Source organism: Trachypithecus francoisi, unplaced genomic scaffold, assembly GCF_009764315.1.
Source record: "Trachypithecus francoisi isolate TF-2019V2 unplaced genomic scaffold, Tfra_2.0 Contig01461, whole genome shotgun sequence".
Taxonomy (NCBI): domain Eukaryota; kingdom Metazoa; phylum Chordata; class Mammalia; order Primates; family Cercopithecidae; genus Trachypithecus; species Trachypithecus francoisi.
In genome coordinates this window covers 18,492,234-18,514,028 of record NW_022681433.1, presented here as the reverse complement: position 1 = coordinate 18,514,028, position 21,795 = coordinate 18,492,234, and the positions used below count along the sequence as shown (strand labels likewise).

At 37.9% G+C, this 21,795-nt stretch overlaps 1 protein-coding gene and 1 pseudogene across 4 annotated transcripts in view; both read right to left on the bottom strand.

The window, feature by feature from the left end:
* The window catches only part of WASF3 (WASP family member 3), a 136,361-nt gene that overhangs the window by 90,527 nt on the left and 24,039 nt on the right, over positions 1 to 21,795 (bottom strand). The window lies entirely within an intron of this gene.
* Positions 18,619 to 19,401, bottom strand: LOC117098496 (annotated as a pseudogene).

Sequence of the window (21,795 nt, the reverse complement as noted above, 5' to 3'; positions counted from 1 at the left end):
CAAAACATTAGCCGGGTGTGCTGGCACACACCTGTAATTCCGACTACTCAGGAGGCTGAGGCACGAGAATGGCTTAAAGCCAGGAGGCAGAGGTTGCAGTAGGATGAGATCGCGGCACTGCACTCCAGCCTGGGTGACAAAGGGAGATGTCTCAAAAAAAAAAAAGATAATAATAATAATAGAAATAATGGGACACAAGGAGGAGACAAACATGGTCCACTTTCAAAAAGTCAGCAGAGGGTACATCCATATATGATCCTGATGTTGCAACCAGTAGACATAACCATGAATAAATGTACTAAAAGACTTAGTGAGGAAGATGAGCAGATGAAGGATTTCATCAGAGTAAAACAACTACATAGGTAAACAGAAACGCCAGAAATGGAAATTACAATTTCAGAAAGAAAGAACTCATTGGATGAGCTTAACAGAAAACTGGACATAGCAGAAGGTGGTTCTACGAGTTGCAGAGAGAGAAAAATGGAAAACAAACAAGAAAACTGCCCAAGGGCTGAGAAATAATAAATGGCTTGAATATACTGGAGTCCCAGAAGACAAGGAGAGAACTGGATAAAAGAAATATCTTAAGAAAATAATAATCTGATAATTCCCCAAATGTAATGAAGGACATCAACCCACAGATGGAAAAAGCTCATTAAATCCAAAGATAGTAAATCCAAAGAAAAACCACACCTCGGCACACCACAGCCAAAGCGCTCAAAGCCAAAGACGAAGAGGAAATACTCAAAGCAGCCAGAGGAAAACGAGACATATGACTTGTAGAAAACTGCAACAAGGGCAACATTTAAGAAGGCTCAATTTTATCAAAAATAATTAAAGTCAGAATATGATCAACTAACATGTTTAGAATGCTGAGGTGTGGGGAAAATGACTGTCATACAAGACTGTCTAATAAAAAAAAACTAAAGAAAGAACTCTCAAAACTAGCTTTAAAAAAAAAAAGGAAACAATCCAATTATGAAATGAGTGAAAAAAAATAAATATTTCACCAAAGAGGATACATAGATGGCAAATAAGCAGATGAAAAGATGGTCAACATTATTACGCATTAGAGGAATGCAAATTAAAACTACAATGAGGTATCATTACATTCAGGTTAGAACAGTTACAATAAACAGGGATAATACCAAAGTCTGGTGAGGATGCAAAGAAAATGGATCACTTATACACTGCTGGTGAAAATGTAAAATAGTAGAGCTACTCTGGAAAATAGTTTGGCAGGTTTTTACAAAACTAAAGATTAACTTGCCAATAATCACATTCATGGGTATTCATCCCAGAGAAAATATATTCATACAAAACCTGTACACAAATGTTCATAGCAGCTTTACTCATAATAGCAAAATAGTACAAACAATGCAAATGTTGTTTGTGTGGATTGTTGAACCAACTCTGGTATATCCATACAACTGTAAACTGCCCAGCAATACAAAGGAATGAACAATTGATACATAAAACAACCTGGACAGACCTCAAGGACATTTTGCTTAATGAAAAAAGTACATCGCAAAAGGTTAAACATGGTATGATTTCATGTATCTAACATTCTGAAAATGACACAACTAATACAGATGAAGACCAGGGGCCAGGGACAAGGAACAGGATGGCTGAGAGTACAAAGAAATTGCACAAGGGAGATTTTGTGGTGATGGAACAGTACTGTATCTTGATGGTGGCAGTGATTAAAGTCAGAATACACATATGATGTATCTACACATATGATGAAACTGCAGAGAACTTCACCCACTCGCACACACACACCTGCAGTTTAAAATACAGTGAACAGTGAATAAGGTCATTGGTACGCACCAGTATCAATCTCTTGGTTTATGTATTATACTACAAGCTATAAAAGATGTCACCTTTGGGGAAGCTGGGAAAGGGTACATGGGACTGTGAATTTTTTTATGCCATGTTCTCTGAGATTATTACTATATAAAAATAAAAGGTTTAATATTTAAAAAGGAAGACAAAATAAAGACATTTTCTGACAAGCCAAAGCTGAGCAGATCCACATTTAAAAAGATGCTGAAGTTCTTCAGACTGAATGGAAACAGTATCAGACAGAAACAGGAAGAAAGAACACCAAAAGACAGTAAGTGTGTTCCTCCTGAGATATTCCTTTGTTCAAATACCATTTGTTAAATATCTTTTCTGCAAGTCTTTATGGTAAGTGCCAGGGGATCAAAGACAAATAACACTCATACTATCTATGATACAAACCTACACATAAATATTAGCAACAAATGACACTGAAGACTATGTTATCAAGGTACTTATACACTGCTGGTGGTTATACAGAAAAGGAAGTTGTTGTTGGGAAATGGTAGGTAAAGAAAGACTTTCCAGAGCTGAATCTGAAGATGAATGTTAAATGAACAAGTGAGGGACAGTATTCTAGGCAAAGAGTCTACTGGAGAGAGAGTAGCCACAGAGGAGTGAATGAGGAAGACATACATGTGGAGCTCCAAGAGCTCAAGAGACCCAAGGAGGAGGAGGAAGAAAAATCCCCAGGAAATGACAGAAGACAGACTGGGGATGGACAGGCAGAGCCCAAAAAGCCCCTCTCAAATAAGGAGGATCTACAAGTAACCGGGAGAGTTGGAAGGAACTGAATTTACTTAGGAAAGGAATAGAAGACAGGCATTCCAGGGAGGTAACTCTGGCAGTATGAATGATGTACTTGGGGAAAGTGACGTAGGAGCTAGAACAGGGCAGTAATACAACAGTCCAGAAAGGAGATAGCAGTAAGCTGAGGCCAAGGCAGCAGCCAGGAGCACAGAGGTCAAAGGGCATATACAAGCTGGCTGAGGATCAAGAGGAAAGGGAGGAACTGACGACCACTCCCACAATTCCAACTTGAAAGATTTTGCTGAAAAGATTTTACCTTCATTTATCTCAAAAGGGAATAGAACAGTAAGGAGCAGGTTTTGATGGGAAAAATAATAATTACACTTTTGGAGATGGTGATCTTGAGGTACAGGTGGAACCTCCAGGTATCTAACAAATGCAGAGACACAGCCTGGAGCAGGGGCCATAAATTAGCCCTCGCTGGAACTGAAGGACTAGAAGAGCATTTGATGGGATTGCCAAGGGGAGTAAATACAAAATGAGAAGAAAATAGCATTAAGAATAAAATTCCAGCAGAGAAAGGCCCTTTGAAAATTTATACTTTAGAAAGTATAAATTGGAATACTTTCGTTGTCATTATAAGAGCCTTGAACTACTTAAATCAATGTAACTAATTCTTCTTCTAGTAATACAGTAATATATGAATAAAAGAATGAACACAAATGTGGACAAAGATTTGCACACAAAGATGTTCCCTTCAGTGTTATTTATATAACAAAACACAGAAGCAACTAAATCAGCCAAATGAAGGAACTGATTTAAAGCAAACTATGCTAGATCTAAAAATTATTATGCAATGACCTATGCAGTATTTTAGAAGACTTCTTAATTATGTGATAACATTTTTCTGACATGACACTAAATGGAAAAGCATACAAAGTAGTGTCTATAGGATTTATTTATGCAAGAATATTTATTGGATACCTACTATATGCTAGTACCTAAGTGCTGAATATAAAATGCAGTAAAAGGCAGACAATTCCTTGTTTTTATGGACCCTGGATTCCACTGGAATGTGACTTAAAAAGAGTAAATAAATAAATCTGCAAGAAAATACGACATGAAATAAATGCTAAGGCACACAAAACAGTGACATAATAAAATATTATCAATTATATAAAAATACCTGAAGTTAAATTTAAAGACATAAAGCACAAGATTAACAGTAAAAAATAATAATAATAATAATTTAAAACAAAGCAAATTTCAGGTGGCTTGGTAAATGGCCTAGAAAAATAAAGGTGAAATTATAAACAGAGTGTTTGGGCGCTTTATGATTTGATCTTCAGTATATTCACAAGACAGAACTTTCACAACCTTTCATCTTTCTCACCCTCAAACCAAAAAACTCAGGAGGCACCAGCAAGCAGTATGCTGAGGGGAGCCCATGCTTCTGCCAAGTCCGTTTGGACCAAAATGAATTCCTCAGTAATGCTAAAGGTAGAAAATTTTGCAAGATAAATGACCCTTCCATAAACAAGCTAAGATGATATTTTTTATATTTCCATTTTCATTACAGTACAATGCCACCACTCCCCACCCACATTCACCTAAATTCATTCACCCATTCACTGAACCAATATTGCATGGCAGACACTCCCTTAAAATCGTAACATCCCCTAGAAACAGTACTCGAATGCTACAGAAACTCAAAAACCAATTCCTAAAATAAAAATATTAGACTGCTTAAACATTTGTGCAAAGTCTAAACGGAAGAAAATCACTGTAATATTGCCACAAGTTGTGTAATATTACAGAAATGTCCTTAGAAAATAACCCATGTATGCTTAACACACAGAGACAGGCACATGCATACACAGCTCAGTGACATTTATCCTGAAAACCTTACCCTGGAACAGACAACTGGCAAGACACTGATAAGAATGTCTTCCTATTAGAGGTAGAGAAATTGAGAAAACATTGTATTGTACACTGAATTGTGTATAATCCACCAAAATCATGTGGAAGCTCCCATCCCTGACGTGATGCATTTGGAGACAGGGCCTTTATAGAGGTAATTAAGGTTACATGAGGTCACAGGGTGGGACCCAGATCCTATGGGACCTACGGCCTTAGAATAAGAGAGACCAAACCCACACTCTGCACCCACTCAGAAGACAGGCCATCTGAGGACAAAGAACTCGCAGGTAAACCGGAAAGATGGCCCTCACCGGGAAGTGAACCCTGCTGGAACTGTGTTCTTGGACTTCAGAGCCTCCAGAACTGTGAGAAAATCTCTGCTGTTTAAGCTAGACAGGCTGTGGTATTTTGTTATGCAGCCTGAGCTAAGACACACCGTAAGGTAAAATTACCGTAAAATTCATGAGTAAAACTGAGATTCACTCCCCTAAAAAAAACACAAAAATATTTCTAATATTCTAGAATCTTTCCTGAAAATTCAGTATTACTCAAACTAACATTAATCATAGGCTTCTTAAAAAGTCAGCTGTCAGGGTGAAATATTTTATTATTAGTCAGTTAAATAAATCACTCTGTAGAGGTTGGTGATATCATGAACTTCATTAAAACTGTGGTTCAGCAAAGCTTACTGGTCCAGAAATCAAGCAAAGCCCAAAATAATCTAGAATCACTGTGGAAGAAAGCAAAAAAAAAAAAAAAAAAAAAAAAAACTCGCCTGCTCCTTTGAGGTCCTTTTGAATGACTACCTAGTATCTTCTCCAGAGCCAGATATCCTGAAGCAACAGCTGAGTGCATGGGATTAACACACCACACTGAGCCTGGCAGGGACACAAGTACCTTAAGGGGTGACCAAGTAACAGTCACCGGTGCCCGCATCTCCAACCTCAAGCACCTACAACTCAGTCCTCAGACCTTTTCTCTTCTCTATCTCCACTCCCTCCTTTCCTGATCTCACAGTTTTAAATGCCATATATATCCTGACAGCTCCCAAATTCTCAGCTCCAGGCCAGACCACTTTCCGTGATACCCAACAGCTAACTCAGTATCTTCATGTGGATGTCTAATACACAACCCTAATATGAAATCCAACATGCCCAAAACTGAACTCCTGACGTCCCCCAGCAATCTGGAGCTCATGGTCTCCCCCTCTCAGTTCATGGCAACCACATATATCTCAGCTGCTCAAGTCAAAAATCCTGGGCATCCTTAATTTCCCTCCCTCACTGTCAGATCCACCAGCAAATCCTACTAGTGGTTCCACCTTCTAAATACATCAAAATCCTACCGCTTCCCCCACCTCAACTGCTTCCATCCTCATCCAAGCCTCCCGGCTGGTCTCCACTTTACTCTCTGTTCCCCAACAGACTGTTCTCCTAAGAAGCTAGAGAATTTCTGTCAAAGAAGTTGGATCACATCTCTCTTCCATTTCAAACCCTCTGGTGGCCGGCCACTCAGCACACATGGTGTGATGAAAATCTAAAACCTTTACGGTGACCTAAGAGAGTCACATGACCTGCTTCCTTCCCTCCCCTAACCACTCTGTCCTCATCTCTTACTCTCTCCCTCTCCCTCCCTCACTCTACTGCAGGTCTTCTCCCTGAACACACACACTAGAGAGCAGCCCACCAACACCTTTGCACTTGCTACCATCTCTCCTCCCCACCCACCCACACTTCCATGGCTCAGTCCCTCATACCTCCTTCAAATCTCTGCCCAAATATTACCTCTGCCTCACCCCAATTAAAACTGCAAGTCCTGAACTTCCTTACCCCTTTTAAATGATTTCGTTCTCTCCATTACTATCTATTATCTTCTAATGTGCTATGTGTGAATAATTTATTAATTTGTCTCCTTTACTGCCTAATTCTCCCATTAGAATGCCAGCTTTGTGAGGGCAGGGATTTTTTTGAGGTTTTGTTCACTGATGTGTCCCAGTGCCCAGATCAGTGCATGGAACACAGTAGGTGTGCAGTAACTCCCTGTCCCAGTGCCCAGATCAGTGCATGGAACACAGTAGGTGTGCAATAACTCACTGTCCCAGTGCCCAGATCAGTGCATGGAACACAGTAGGTGTGCAATAACTCACTGTCCCAGTGCCCAGATCAGTGCATGGAACACAGTAGGTGTGCAATAACTCACTGCTGACAGGACGAAAAGTGTATGTGACATTTCATTCCCACATCTTACATAGAAGAACCCAGAGAAATATTAGCTTAGCAGACTTCTGACATATTGATTTGGACCCTTTCTCTGTGTGCCCTCCCTTGGTGATCTCACCTAACAATCTCATCGAGATCTGCCTGTGCTTAAATTCCATCCAGATTACTTTTGTGAGTAGATTTACAGGGCATACTTCCGGCTTAAGACTCACATTTAAAGGTGACATCTGTAGGAGGAAAGACATTTAAAGAGAAAAAGAAATTTAAACTGAATAATCTATTTTCCATCTTCTTTCGGGTTTCTTTTTTCTCAAACAAAAAAAGGTCAAAATTCAAAACTCTTACTGGAGTTAAAGTAAACACCATGTTACATTTTTACAGAGAGTAAGAGGTGGCAATCTTATTAATACAGAAATAACTAAAAATACCACAAATTTTACTTTTTTTCTCTGTGATTTAACAGGTGTTGGGGGAGCTTCTCAGCAGAGGGTCACGAATAAAAAATTAACAGGATGGAAATTAACGCGACGGGAAATCAAAGCATCCAGGCTTCAAACCAAGAACATTCTGACAATGTCTTACAAACTGAGGACTGACAAAGCATATTAATGAGAAATACTGTTAGAATGCTATTCAGATATGGGTCTTCAGTTGCAGCTTTCCAAAAGAATTGGTTTCAAAGGGGAAGGGGAAGTTACACATAGAAAAGCAAAAGCATGTTCGTGCCTTCCATTCCCTCCTGTACACTGAGCTCATGAGGTGAACCTTCATCTGCCCTGGCTAAGTCCAGCAATGGGGGATGGCCATTCAAGAAAGTAACACAAGAATCAGGACGGCACTGCTCACTTAACATGTGTGAACATGTTTACCTCTGTTCAAAACAATCCAAAGCATGAGGTCTAACATTCCCTCAGAGGCAGAAGGTATCCTACACCCCAACCTACACTAACTGCATTATCTTTCATTTTATTTTAAGTGCACATATATATATATATATCTGCCAAACTCTGTTGTGCTTTGGAGAAATAACTAAAGAAAAGCTTTAAATACTAGATATAGTCAAAAATCATTCTAAAAGCATTATCACGGTACCTAATTTATTCTTAACATTCAACTAAAGCCAAAACAGCAAGACCCCTCATACAAATGCATCTATTGACGATGCCACAACAGGCTGCCATCACTAAGCCTCAGTAAGACTTTACCATTTGCCTACATAAGTCACTTTCTAAGCCATATGGTTGTCCATCCCTGCTGGGCTCAATTTGCAGTTAAGTTCTGATATCTAGCAATCACAGCAATTCCCACCATGACACCCTGTTCAGTGGCCACTTCTTCCTTCAATGCTCTCCAGGCACTGCCTCCTCCACTCCACATTACTCAGTTCTGAGAGGAACCATTTTTAGTGCTCAACTTCATATCTGATAGAACAAGCTGAAACTTCTTCCAAACTAATACTTTCACAAAACAGAAAAAAACCTATAGTGCACCTATTTGGTTGAACAAAAACAGAAAGGAACCAAGTTAACTATCCATCTACTGAGTATTTGAAAAGCAGACATAGAAGAATGCTCAACCTCATGCAATATAAAGAAATACAGGACCAGGCACAGTAGCTCATGCCTATAATCCCAGCACTTCAGGTGTGGTGGTGTGTGCCTGTGGCCCCAGCTACTTGGGAGGCTGAGGTGGGAGAATCACTTGAGCCCTGGAGGTCAAGGCTGCAGTGAGCCATAATCATGCCACTGCACTCCAGCCTGGGTGACAGAGTGAGACTCTGTCTTAAAAAATAAATAAATAAGTTATAGAAGAAATACAAATTAGAGCTGCAATGCCATGCCATTTTAACTTGTTAGACGAGCAAAGATTAAACACATGAAAAATCCCAGTACTGGCCAGGATGGGGAGGGACACAGGTGCTCTCTGACACTTTACTGGCGGAAGTAAACTGTTACGCACTTTCCAACTACAAAAGGGTTGACAAGATCAAATTAGAATCTAGAGGAAAAATATATACATACTTCCTAAAATGTAATCTGTGATGATAACTGAAACAGAAGCTGATTTGGGGATACTATTTGACTTTGGTAAAAACACAAGTAGGGTTTAATCTCTTCCCCTAACTTCCTGGCCACAGCTGACTGAATGGGGCCAGACATTACCTAAAATGGGCCAGGTTTCCCTCCCAGGAATCTGGAATTGGGATTGTGTGGTTCTGATTTGGTCTGGTTATGTGTGTTTTTCAACAGTGAAAAACATAAACCTCACATCACATTAAGTCATCCTGCCTCTATTTCTATTTAGCATACAAACAGCATTTGAGGATTCAATAAACCAACTTCCACTTTGAATTTTTCAAACTTACACTCTAGGGTTATTTTCTGCTTAAATTCTTGCTTTTCCTAACCTTCCCTCTCATCTTTCTTATTTGAAGAACAGTAATTTCTATCAGCTTATCTGATTATCATATTTACTTCTGCTTAAGAGCATTATTTACAGTTATTTAATAGACTGACTCTTGTGTAACTAGAGTCAACAAATTCCAAACCTCGCCCTCTACCTCACAATATTATTCTTGATGGGATTATGGAGTTGCTGGTAAACTTTTCTTTAGGGTTTGGTTTTGAATTTTTTTGTTTTTTTTCTTTTTAAGTCCCATAGCAATCATAAATCAAGGAATCCTCAATGTGACTTTCCAAAAGAGACAAAAAAACTTTTGGTCTCTTCATTTTAAAAACTCATTTTAATTTAATAGTGACTGACATTCACCAACAGATGAAGATCAATTTTTCCTTTTCATTTGTTCCATTATTTTCCAGTTTGTTACAGAATTATACAAGCTACGGATCTGATGTGCTCTTCAAAATGTCAAGTTTGAGTTTAGAGAATTAGCACCCCCTTGATTGTCTTCTCCCATGAACCCATCATTCTGTCCAGCAGCTCTCAATCTAACAACAGCCAAAAAGCAAAGAAGATATACACACTTATTTCAATCATAATAGTCAATTATGACAACGCAAATAATTTAAGCTTTAAAAGCACTTAATTCTGCTGAAGATACAATCATGTTACATACTTCAAAAATGACACTCCCCCATCCTGTTTTTGGAGAACTCTGAAAATCTAGACAATATGCTTCCTTTCAAAACACCAACTGGTTACAGAGGAAAAGAAACAGACAAATGATCTTGCCAAGAGCCATTTCTGTAGTTTTCCTCCACTGAGTAGCCCTTTCAGTGGCTACAAAGATTTAAATTCAATCCTTGATTGGACTGATGATACACCACCTTTTATTTATTTAGAATTGAATTTTCAAAAAAAAAAAAAAAAGAATTTCGGGAACTCTAATTCAGTTGTTTCCAATTTTTCCAAGTATAGGACCCCTCTGCAATACTAAAACAAAACAAAAAAACTGATGATTCTTTTTAAAAAGAAAACTGAGGATTTTTCTTTTTTCTTTTTCTTTTTTTTTTTTTTTGAGGCAGGGTCTCACTCTGTCACCCAGGCTGGAGTGCAGTGGCACGATCCTGGCTCACTGCAACCTCCACCTCCCAGGCTCAAGTGATCCGCCCGTCACAGCCTCCCAAGTAGCCAGGACTACAGGGGTGTGCCACCACACCAGGCTAATTTTTTATATTTTCGGTAAAGACAGGGGTTCGCCATGCTGACCAGACTAAAATCGAGGATTTTTTAAATCGCTCTATCTAGTGATGAGAATATAGAAACCTAAAAAACTGTCAGTACAAAATAACTCTCTTAAAAGCACCTGCAATCATCTACAAAATACTAAAACACGAATTTAATCTTTTTATTACAGAGCCAGTTAATGTCAGAATAAGGTCTAAAACCCAGTCTCCAGATTTATAATACAGATGGGGCCCTTAGAATTGATCATGGAGGGCAGGTGTTTCTCAAATAGCCCTGACAATTCTCTTAGGAACTAGACAAGCTGACTTGAAAGTTCTCATAGAAAAGCAAACAAAGACAGACAAGACAATTCTGAAAAAGAAGAATAAGGGTAGAAAACATCCCCTATCAGATATTAAAACATTATAAAGCTTCAATAATTAAAATAGTGTGAATAAATAAACCCATAATGGAATAGACTAGAAAATGCAGAAATTGACAAAGTATACATAGGAACTCAGTATAAGATGGATGTGACATTTTAAATCCCTGGGGTAAGAGTTACTGGTTAAATGCTATTGTAACAACTGGATACTCATTAGGAGAAAAAAATCAAATTGAGTCCTCACTCTCCTCCTTATACCGCAAGAAGTTTCAGGTGTATGAATAGCAAAAATGTACAAAATAAAACCAATAAAGAGCGAAAAGAAACACAAAAATTTTTTTTAACAATCTTGAAGAAGAAAACGTCTTTCAAAACATTATTGAAAAACAATAAAGGCCAAATATTAAACTACTTGAAAAAAATCAAATATTACTTCATTACAGAAAATTCTATAAACAAAATCAAGATTATATATCAAATGAGGTCTTTTTGGGGCATGATAATTCTATCCACAAACCTGGGGCTCTGTGACACCCAAGTACAGCACTCTATTCCACGCAATTCCAAACCACTTTAAAGGAAGCTTTTAATACAGTTAAAATCAAGTCATCTAACAGAATCCTTTCCTTCCTAGGCCTATGAAGTAAGTTTTCTACAGCACCATCCTCAGCTATTACCTCCACTCACATTAGAAACTGTCAGCCACACAGTAAGGCAAGGGCTTTTATTATGCATTTGGGGGGTTTACAGTTTAATTTTAGCAGAAGATAGACACAGCAAAGCAATACAAGTCAAAAGGATTTTCTAGGCTTGCTCTGGGATTATATGGTCTTACCGTCAACATGCAGGTTCGGCAGTGAACACTTACCAAATTTATAACATCAACAGAGACTTCTGAGCCCCTACTATATGGAACCAAACCTGAGATGAAGAACAGTCTACTGCCTTCCAGAAGCTTACAATCTAACTTAGTCAAAGAGACCATGAGGTAAGGACATCTGCTTACCAACTAGCGGTAACATAGAATTTTGCTTCAGTCTTCAAATCTCTCCATATGACTGAGTACAATAAAATTATAGTTATTTAACTTGTCACTATAAGGAAAGCACAGCTAACCCTATGATTTTTCTCAAACCTAGTGTGTAGGCATACCTAAGTGATTCAACCCAAAACCTGAAAACACTAATGTAACAGCATATCAGCTCAGTGAGGGACTCCACTCACAAGGTAATTAATGTAATCAGCTGCTGTTTACATTTGGCTCTTTAGCTCTATACCATCTGGATTTTCATCATTTTTATTTCCCTTTATCCATAGCTGGTATTTCTCCAAGTTCTTGTCAATTTGTTCTTCCTTTTTGACACAAAATATTATTTATTACAGCTATAAATTGGCTTTCTTCATCTCAGTCTACCTTTTTTTTTTTTTTTTTTTTTTTTTTTTTACGTTTTTTCTTTCTTTTTGCATTCCAGGGTATTGCTTGGGAAAATGCTATTATTTATGCCACGGTGACAGCTGAGTCAGAGGGGATCAGTCGTCTCACTACTTTCCTTCCAGATGATGGAATGCCAGCTGTATTCCTCCACTCCCTTGACTATGTAGTTAGCATGAGTTATCAGAACTATCAGCAGAGTAACAACAGTTTTCATATTTCAATTTACAAAGAAGACTTTGAAACACACACAGTAAGGACTTTCTGTAAGGTCGACCTACAGGGCAATACTGACTTTGCAAGAAATTCCAAAACTGCTTGTCTCGTATATGCCTTCAACACACAACCACTAGCAACTAAAATTTCTGACTAATTATCTCACATCTTTCTTCGCTGCCTGTGAATGTTTCCTAGATAACTGAACATAAAACCGAGGAATGCTTTACAAATTCCCTATTTTAACTTACAGAAATAATTAAACTCAAGACAAATTATATTTTACCTGGTAATTACAAAGAAATGACGGACATTACAAGTCAACTCCAATAAGCCATCCTTAATAAATTTCTATAATACTAGTAATTCCATTGGTTAACGACCAGAACTCTCAATAAAGTTCAGTGTGTTTATCAATACAGATTAACAGTGACCATACAGTCTTCATTTCAAATCCTAGGACTAGTTTCCACAAAAATTGTGTTCACTGCATAGCACTGGAAATGAACGTCACCTTTTTACTCTACAAATAAGCATCTTAGAGAAGAAGTCTTAGTGAGTATTTCCCGGGAATAAAAAAGACACTCTTTCACATTTGCCACAGTCAGGAATTTTCATAACCTTGAGATGGTTCATCTGTGTTCCAGCAGAAACCACTAGTCACCCAGCAAAAGCAGTAGGAAAAGGAAAAGGTTCACCATTCTGTTCATTTACTGGTCCCTTGCAACTAAGTGATTAATCTATGATAAGAGGGAAGAAAGAGGTACCTGGAAGGATCTTTGTTAGATGCTTGTTTGATCTCCTTAATCCTGCAAAACCAAGTGTGTATCTTTTTCCCCTCCAGGGAGGTGGGGGAGGTACCACTTAGAAGTTAGGGGGTTAACTACACATTACAGGAAGTCACAGGTTCAATGCACTGAGCCCAAACACACTTCACTGAATTGAATTTTCAGAACCTTTTTAAGTGATCGCATCTCTGGTAAGCCATTTCGGCTTCTGCACTGCAAACTTTTTGGGTGACTTGAGTGGCAACCACACTTCTGACTCCTGTTACTATCTGCTGCTGCTGTGGCTATTTGAAGAGACTGAAATAGGCTTTAGGTAGCCTCCTGATCACAAAAGCACACTCCAACAAAGCTAGAGTGGCTTTCAAGGCTTAAAGAAGTGGGAAAAGGATGTTCTAGAAATGAAATACTGAGGGTAAAGTACAAACACCACAGTGGAGTGTGCTCAGGGTCATTCTTCTGAAAAATGGGTCAAAGTAATATAATCAAATTCATAACAAAAAAAATTTTTCAATGAAATAAGGAATTTTCAATGAAAGATACTACCTAGCAGAAAATAACTCCTATTTGGGCTTAAGGAGCCTTCGACTCTTAGCTTCACCCCCACTTCTGCCTACTCTAATTATGAACTACTCTGCATCTTTAAGTACTTCCATTTTGAGTAAAAATAAAATAATAAACACTACAGGAAAAGGAGCCCTAGACTAGAATCTGGATTTCTTGAACCAGCTTTACTGTTCACTTGCCATTTGTGACCATAAGAACCTTTCTGTTTCTTACCCATTACTGAAAATAATTGTTTTTTCTGTCCTTGCTTGCTCCCTTTGGAACTTGTCCCCATGTGACCAGTGTCATCTGAATAATAAGCCACCTTATGGTATTGTACACATCAAATGAGATCACATAACTAAAGACACTTAACCCATAAATCATTACTCAAACATGTACTCTTATCAAAACTGATAAATGCTATCCACAGTAACTCTGTCCAAACTGCTTTACCATGGCTGTTGCTATCTTTCCACTAAGACCCTAGGCTTCAAATGACCACTTTAGCATTCATTTCTTTCTGCCCCCATTTTAAGCATCCGTAGAGGTGCTTGTCATTATCTTTCTTATTGACTAATTATGTTCTCAAGGTATCTATCCTATTAGAATACATGTTAATAGCTGACAAGAGAGACCTACATTATTTTTGCCCTCTCTTCCAAGGTATGGTCTGGAAACACACACACAGATCTGAAGGTTTCTTAGGGATTTTCTCTCTATTGCTGCTTTCTTTACTCTGACAGTTACTGGGAAATTTTCTATTATCAGCACAGTACTAAGTACTTTATTTATTATTTACATTATCTTACTTACTTAAGTATACTCTTTAAGTACAACACTGTGGGGTAGGCTTTTTTTTTCTTTTTTTTTTTTTTTTTGAGACAGAGTCTCACTCTGTCGCCCAGTCTAGAGTGCAGTGGTGTGATCTCGGCTCACTGCAACCTCCACCTCCCGGGTTCAAGCAATTCTCCTGCCTCAGCCTCCTGAGCAACTGGGACTACAGGTGCACACCGCTATGCCCGGTTAATGTTTTGTATTTTAGTAGAGACGGGGTTTTCACTGTGTTGCCCAGGCTGGTCTCGAACTCCTGAGCTCAGGCAATCTGCCTACCTTGGCCTCCCAAAGTGCTGGGATTACAGGTGTGAGCCACTTCAGAAATTCTGTTAACTTAAATTTAAATGAAATTTGCAAAATCTTCTGAGGATAGCCAGATTAATCAAATTCTATTCAACTTAGGAAAAGAAACCACATTCCATCCATTCACATATGGTTTCCTTATTTTATCACAACCAATACTTTCAAAACAATCTCTAAAAAAAGAAATTTGACCAGATATAGTGGCTCACACCTGTAATCCCAGCACTTTGGGAGCCAAGACAGGCAGATCACTTGAGCTCAGGAGTTCAAGACCAGCCTGGGCAACATGGCGAAACCCCATCTCTTCTAAAAATACAAAAAATTAGCCAGGCATGGCGGTACATGCCCGTAATCCCAGCTACTCGGGAGGCTGAGGTGGGGGGATCAACTGAGCCCAGAAGTCAAGCTTGCAGTGAGCCAAGATTGTACCACTGCATTCCAGCCTGGGTGACAGGAGTGTGACCTTGCCTAAAAAAAAAAAAAAGAAAGAAAGAAATTTATGCCAGGTGCGGTGGCTCATGCCGGTAATCCCAACACTTTGGGAGGCTGAAGCAGGTGGATCACCTGAGGTCAGGAGTTCGAGACCAACCTGACCAACATGGAGAAACACCATCTCTTCTAAAAATACAAAATTAGCCGGGTATGGTAACACATGCCTGTAATCCCAGCTACTTGGGAGGCTGAGGCAGGAGGACTGCTTGAACCCGGGAGGTGGAGGTTGCAGTGAGCCGAGATCGTGCCACTGCACTCCAGTCTGGGCAACAAGAGCAAAAACTCTTTTGCCCAGAAAAAAAAGAAAAAAAGAAAAAAAAAGAAAAAAGAAATTTCAAAATACCAGAAATCATTTGACCTGAGAATTAGGCAGCCCCCAAAATAAAACAAAAATATCAACAAGCAACAAAAAAATAACATATGAAAACCAACACTTCAGGAATAATATCTGAATGCTAATTGGACCTACAAAAAGAAATACTAATCTAATGCTTGTCGAGCTTTAGACAAAGCCCATGGAAAGTTTAGCACCGTTCACTCAGATTCAGGTGTTTCTGAAAGAGAACTGAATATCTTGAGAGAAGCAGAGAACTGCATGTATTTTAAGTTATATTATTCTACAGCACTTCTGACAAAAGAAAACCACAAAAGCCAACTTTTGGACGTATTCAAAAGATTCTATCCTAATACTCTAAAAGGTAAAAGTTGCAGATTTTTTTAATGAAAGATAATGGAAAGCAAAAAAATGCACAGTAAGAATTGTCTTAATTACTGGAAATGCAGGCACCTCTAATTTTTAATATCTAAGGCGGGGATGTCCAATCTTTTGGCTTCCCTGGGTCACACTGGAAGAATTGGCTTGGGCCACACATAAAATACACTAACGATCGCTGATGAGCTAAAAATAGGTAAATAATAAATAAATCTCAAAAAAAAGAAAATCTCGTAATGTTCTAAGAAAATTTACAAATTTGTGTTGGGCTGCATTCAAAGCCATTCTGGGCCACATGCAGCCCATGGGCCATGGGTTGGACAAGCTTGATTTAAGGTTTCAGAAATACCATCATCCTAGAAAGCATCTTCAGCATGATTCAGTTTTGCTTTTTCTGGGCTCATTTATTCATTTCCCTTGCCAGTTCATTCATTTCTGATGACCAAGCATATTCAGTGCTCACACTAAACACCAGGAGTGCCATCTTCTGGTTTTAAAAAAAGGGTAAACACAAGGGTCTATACCAACACTGGATGAGGGGGTCCAGGGGGCTGTTACACAGAGAGAATCATGTTGTTTCTTTTTTCTCTTTCAGGAATCCACTGAAACAAACCAGAAATGAAATAGTAAACCAGGCAAAGTGACACAATCTAGGTGAGATACCATTATATCTGCAAAACAAACCCAAAAAGCAAACGTCTCTTCAGTAAAAGACTGCCACTACTTTCAACCTTACTTCCTATCCTTGGCACTTCCATTTAACATGTGTCTCGAACCAGACTACCCACCTATATATTTCATAGACTATTAAAATATTTGAATGTATCTGTCTGCTATCCAAAATTAACTAATGATAAGCAAAAACTAATTACTACAATTAATTTCTTAATAATAGTCATCACTATCTTTCCCCTTCTCTAGGCTTAGATATTTTATTTACTTTCGTATTTTAATCTAGTTTCTCTCTCTCTCCTTAAGGCAAGAGGATCACTTGAAGCCAGGATTCAAGACCAGCCTTAGCAGCACAGTGAGACCCTATCTCTAAAAAAAACTTTAAAAATTAGCCGGTCCTAGTGGCACACACCAGTAGTCCAAGCTACTCAGGAGGCTGAGGTGGGAGGCTTACCTGAGCCCAGTGTTTGGGGTTACAGTGAGCTATCATTGCACCACGGCACTCCAGCCCGGGCGACAGAACAAGACCCTGTCTCAAAAAAAGAAAAAAGAAAAAAAAGGAAACGTATCCCAAGAATATAAGGTTGGCTTAATCTCCAAAAATCAATATAATAACTACTATCATAAAGGACAAAATCATATGATCATCTCAATAGAAAAAGCATTTCCCAAAATCCAATATCCATTCATGATTATCGATTTGTTAAAGAAAAGATGTTAAATGATATCAAGAACAATACAATACATACGTGTCAATGGAGACACAATGAGGAAGCTAAAGCAAAATACATGAAACAAAAGTTTATTACTCATAGGTCCCGGAGAGGTTAGAGTGCCAAACAGAGACAGACAGGAGGTCCTGAGACAGGAGAGGGAAGGAGCAGGAGGGAGAGGGAGAAAGAACTGTGGAACTACATCTTTGTTAAGGGACATTATTCCCTATGCTTTCCCTCAAGGGTTGTGAATCGGTTAAAGAAAACTAATGTGAATGGGAACTTATTCACATGACTCTGAGGATGACCATTAGGTTTTACTGTGGTTGGCAGCTCATGGTGTGTTGCATTTTGGGTCAGTGAGATGAGGCACAATTTGGCCATACTGCAAACAACCACAGGGAGGGTAGGTTCTAACTAGGCCAAAGGTGACAGGACATGACTGAGTTACAAACAATTTATGTTAGGCCTAAAATGGATGCTAAGGCAGCAACTATATTAAACTTATCACAGTGATTAAAAACTCCTAGACTTAGAATAAAACTTCCTCAACCTGATAAGTCGTCTACAAGAAAACAACATCACGCTTAATGCTGAAGGACTGAATGCTTTCCCCTTGAAATCAGGAACAAGGGAGGAATATCTAATCTTATAATTTCTATGCAATATTGTAAAGGAAATTCTATCCAGTGCAATAAGACAGGAGGAAAGAAAAGAAGGGGGGAAAGGAGGAGAAAGTATCTAGATTGGAAAAGAGGTAAAATTGTCTTGCTAGTCAATTTCATGATTACACATTTTATGATCCTATACATACAAAAGTCTAAGGAATCCACAATAAAACTACTAGAATTAAAAGACAAATTCAACAAAGTCACATGACACAAATTAATATAAAGAAATCAACTGCAGTGACTATAAAGAAGAAACCTAAGGGAGTTCCTCTGTGCTGATGGAACAGTTCTGTAACTTGATGTGGTAGTGATTACATGAACCTATACACATGATTAAGTTGCACAGAACACACAACTGAGTGCATGTATAAACTAGTGAAATCTGAATAAGGTCTACAGATTGTGCCAATGTCAATTTCCCATTTTTGATTTTTTTTTTTTTTTCACAACTAGGACTCTTTACTTGCCATTACTATAAGTCTGAACTTTAAACAGATTATTGGACTGGAGGTTCATATCCATCGGCTCATTCAACTTTAGCACCTGTCTTGCTCCCAGTGGCTTTTCCAGAGCTCCTGCCTTCACTGTGAAGCTCCTTGAGTTTTCCCAATTCAAACTTGGGCTTCTTCAGTATTTTTACTTTTCTAACGAAGACATCATGGAGAGGATAGATTGGCAAGCCTTTTCTACGTCTTTTCCAATGCTGTCTGGAATCAATTTATTGACCACTTCTTTCAAGTCCTTTTTCTGCACCTCCCAGGTCTTGACTTCCATCATTTTCTTCCGGATTTGGCAGACCTGTTGGTGCTGAGCATAAGAGGTCTTCCATATCTGATTGTTACATTTTTTAGGAAAACCAACATAGAACGGACAAAGCAAGTAACCACTGGTAGTCCTGACATCAACACGAGCTTCCGTCATTGTCTGCCATTTTTTGACCATGGAACACATTTTGTCATGGGTAAGATCCATGCCATGGAAGTTAGGAAGTTTCTGCCCTGAACATCTTCAGTAATCAGCTTGAATTTTCTAAATGCAATCTCATCATTCTGCAAATCAGGAAAACTCACTTCAAACACACAACGCTTGAGGCCATCAGATGCAATTTTGGTTCCTTGGGTCCTGCTGACTAGCGTCTTCCCAATATTCCTTATACTGAACACAGCAGGTGCTTTCACATCATACCAATCTTTCCTAGAAAATGCATCAACCACTTTCTTCTTGGCTCCCTTTCTGCCTCCTTTCATAAGGCGCTTGTTCTTGCCAACCACCATGGTGCTGCTCAGAGAGCCAAAAGGGCGGTTTTGATATTATACTTTAGTTAGTTATGTAGGATGTTACCACTGGAGGAAGCTGGGTAAAGAATACATAGAATCTCTGTGCACTATTTTTGCGTTTCCGATAAGTCTATTATTGTTCCACAGTAAAGTTATTTTTAAAGTTAACTGTATTTCTACATACTAGCAACAAACTATGAAAAATGAATATGATATTCAGATGACACTCTTCTGAAAACTTGGGAAACACTGACTTAGACCTCTTTCGAGATAGTAAGTACGTAAGTTACATAAGCACATGATGTACCACAATCCAAACTATATCTCAGTGAAGTTTCCAAACATTACAGTCTCCTGGTTATCATTTAAAATTTTCAAAGCCCATGTGCCACTTCAGACCATCGCAATTTCTGAGACTAGGTCAAAGGCATCAGCACTTCTGAAATTCCCCACGTAAACCACTACTGTATGGGGCAACAATTCTCAAATTTATGTTTCAGGACCTCTTACAGTTCAAGACCCCAAGAGTAAAAACAGAAAAGGAAAAAAAGAAAAGAAAGTAACGAAACAGGAGTGACTTGAACCCAGGAAAGAAACAAAAGAAAAAGTCATAGTACAGAAGGAATTAAGATGTCCAAGGGAGAATAATAGATTCAGATGAAAATTTTAAAAAGGGCATTGAGGAAAAGTAGTAAAACAACCATAAGAAAGTGAAATTTAAAAAGAAGTATGAAGGGTCAAAGTTGAAGTGAATAAAACAGAAATTAGGCAAAGAAGGTCAAATATTCATATAATTAGAAATACATATACCTCCAAGATACATATACATCAAACTCTGGAAGAAGATATTCAAAACACTAAAACAGAATATTTAAAATAATACTCCAAGAAAACTTCCTGAAAATAAAAGACTTGAATCTACACATTTTAAGAGCCAACCGGTGAAAAGTGACCAAGAACAAACTACCCCAAAAATGTAACCTAGTAAACTATTAGACTTTAAGCATATGAAAGATATCTTTGAGGCCTCCATGCTAAAAGATATCAGAGAATGATATCAGAGAATGAATCAGCCTGGCATCAGACTTAGCAAAGCAACATACAAAGCAAGTCTAGTAGAAAATCATTCTCGAGAAGCCTAAGGGTGAGAACCTGTCTCAAATAAACAAATACTAAAAATAAGAAAAGAAGCTAAATAAAAAGGATTGTATATCAAGCCAATCTGTCCTTCAGCTAATGAGGCTAATAAAAAAAAAACTCTGAACAAGCAAGAACTCACAAAATACTTACACATGTATCTTTCCTGAGGGTTCTAATCCCTTTCGCAACCCAGATTCGTTATCCGGACCACAGGCGCAGAAAATGATCTGACTATGTTCTCAATTCCGCCAAGAACGGTATACAATTAATACAATTCTAGATGCAAAGGAGAGACACTGATCCATTACATTCAATGGAACATCCAGGCTTGAGCTCCATCTAAACAAGGGATGACTAAAGAAACGTTAAGCAAAAGGACTGGTCACAAAGTGAGCATTTTATGTATTTAATTGTAGAACAAATAATAAAAAACAAGGCAAAAAAACAATAAACTGTGTATGTCCTGAAAAAATTGAAAATGCAACTGAAATAATGGGAGGAAAGGGAAGAGGAAAAAGGAAAGAAAAAAAGTCATAAAATCATAGGTGATTGTATGGGAACAGATGTGAAGCAAAAGATGCCTTTTAAAAGTAGCATACAAGATGGTAAAAAGATACGTTAAAAATAAGAAGGGGTTAAGGTACTACAAAAGGTACTAATTCAATGGTACTATTAGAAGAAAAATTTAGTCCCACCTTCCTGATACCAAAAGAATTTTTAAAATTAAGAAAAACACATCAAATAATAAATGAATATACCAAAATATAGACAGTAATTTAACACAATGACAGAATTGAGAACAAATGTAACAGTTACAACAATTAATATGAATGAGTTTAACTTGCTTATTAAAAGAAAGATATTTTCAAATTTGCTTAGAAAGCAAAGACTATGCTGTATATAAGAGGCATACTTAAAATACAGTGATTCAAAAAGGCTAAAAATAAAGGAACAAAAATTACCAGGTAAATAAAAATAATCAGACAAAAAAAAAAAAAAACAGACAAAAGTTATCTGAACAGACCTAACTACTTTTAAATACTAAAAGTTAATTTCACAATGCAGAATACATTATTAATCTCTATAAACTAAATAACAAATTATGGCTGATCCGAGAGTAAATAAATAAAAACACACCATAAATAAAACACAGTACTTGATAAAAGGAGAGCATAGGAAAAAAAAAGATATAAATGATTTCAACAATATAACCAACAAAGTAGTTTTTCTGTATATATAGAGAGACAGCACTACAC